Raw genomic sequence first — 2,355 nt, 5'->3', positions numbered from 1 at the left:
TAATAATGCATAATCATGCATCCCCTTCTAATCGTGAGAAGACATTAGACCCGCTGAAACTGAAGGATGTTCTACAAAAATCAGACTAGTATTCCTAGAGTCCTCCAAGACAGATTTGATGCCAAGATGGGGAAGAAGGGAGAGTATGTTGGAGCCCTAGGTCCTTGCAGACATATTCTGGAGATACACACTGGGGTTTGAGAGCACAGCAGGAGGGACTGTGGAGTGTGCAAAACCCTCCAGGGAGAGGTCAGGGGAGCAGTGCAGGAGTTTGAGGCTGCACAAGAATGACGTGACCCCCAGTGGGAAGTGCACACTACTCACCCTCCTTCTGAGATCAAGCATTCTCTTCTCTTTCCTTTAGCCATGTGACAGGGACTGGTCAGGTGAGGAGAGGAGTGTCACAGATGGGGAACCGGCACCAGATCCTCAGGGGATGGCAGGCAAGAAGCTGGGGCTCATGAAGCTCTATGAGGCAGGTTCCATAGAAGGAGACTCGGGAGTACTGGGTTTCATTCTCACATCCTGAGAACACATCCAGAGACTTAAGTCATACACATTTGCTCCCTTCTATGTGAGATACCAGATTCTGTACTTTGAAGCCGTGGGCAGGGATGGAGGTCTTCAAAGGAGGCAACACCCCATAGGAGGCTGACTCCAGGAATTCCTGGGTTGCCATCTGCACCCTTTGGGCCATGAAGCATGACCCATCGGTATTTTAAGAGCCATGATGTGTCCTTGAAGTGGAGGCTGGCAGCCAGCAGTCTTACGCCCTTGTTGGGATTGCAAGTTTCCTTCCCTGGGGCCCATAGTTGTGTTCTCATGTCCCCCCTGCTGCTGTGTCCACACTGCCCCAATCGGGCCTCAGTCTGCTCAGCTTGGGGCTTTGCCCTTCCTGTCTCCCCGCTAACTACTGCTCAAAACCTGGAGCCTATGCTCATATGCAATTATCACTGTGATAAATTCCCTGGTAAGGATCTCCTTCCAAGGTCTTGTGGTGACAGAACTGGCAGGAGATGATGAAGCCTTTTGGTGAGTCTCCTCGTAAATAATAAGCATTCTGATACGATGAGTGACAAATCACGATGATTGGGAGATGTTATTCAAATAATTCCCCATGTAATGCCTGGCTTTTGATTAACTGAGCACCTTAAATGGGTGACTATGAGGTTTTACTTTCTGAGGTTGATCCAGAGAGGTGGGGCTGGGGTCTCCTAGCAGAGGCAGCTAGGGCCTCGGTATCCCCAGACAGGCAGTTAAAGAAGACTATAGGCTGTAGCAGATGGTGAGGGCGTTGAGTACCGGGACACTCCGCAGTCCCCAGAATACTCCCAGATCCACATTAGGATTTGGAAAGCAGCTAGGTGTGAGAGGGCTTTGGGGTCCGGAGGGATTAGGCTGTGCTGAGCATCAGCCACCGCAGGAGAGATGTGAGGAGGAGCACCTGCCAGATCCAGCTGTACTGCCCTGGGCCGGCTGTGGGGAGAGGGGCATGGGAGCAGAAGGAGGCTGAGGTGAGCTGGAACCCTGGACCAGGTCATTAGGTGGGTGCTCCCAGGAATGGCCTGGGTCAGACCCCTGTGGGCACTCCAGGATGGAACAAGGACATTACTGGAAACAGCGACATCACTTGTCCCTTCTTGGAGGGAGCCAGTGGGTGTGGAGAGTGGTGCCCTAGGCAGTTAAGGACATCCCAAGTACCTCCCCGTCTCCCACATGCACAGCCTTTTCAGGAGTCATTTCCAAGATCCAACATCCTCACCCGTAGCCTTATGTGCTGACATACCAGGGCCCAAGCCTGTTGCATGTATTGGAAGCCAGATAAAGTTGATCCAATAAGATTATTTGATTTTTGAGTAAACCATTATTTAATAAACATATCATGATCTCCTACTGGGTGCTAAGGCTTATCACGGGCACCAGTAGTTCGAAACATGGCATTCAAACCTTGCTTTGAGGCGCTCATGATCTAATAGGGGTATGTGGCTAGGTTAGGAGATTCTTTCCGTATGGTTTCAGAAGAGCCAAGGTGTGTGTAGAACACAAGTGTACAATTAGAAACACGTTTGTTTCCAAGTGAGAATAGTTTAGCCGGACTTGGGTTTAAGGGACACAGCTGGAAGCAGGGGCTCTGGATCCAGCCAGCCTGGATATGAATCTTGGCGCTGCCACTTCCTAGTTGTGTGATCATGGGCGAGCTTCCAATCTCCTTGTATCTCAGCTCCCTCATCTGTCAAACACGAATAGCAGTAGTACGTACTTCACGAAGCACATATAAGGACTGCATCAGGTAATATCTGTCAAGCACATAAACAATGCCTGGTACCTAGTAAGTGTCATAGGAGTGTTTATTAA

This window comes from Theropithecus gelada, chromosome X (genome assembly GCF_003255815.1).
Source record: "Theropithecus gelada isolate Dixy chromosome X, Tgel_1.0, whole genome shotgun sequence".
Classification (NCBI taxonomy): Eukaryota; Metazoa; Chordata; class Mammalia; order Primates; family Cercopithecidae; genus Theropithecus; species Theropithecus gelada.
This window is presented reverse-complemented; position numbering follows the sequence as displayed.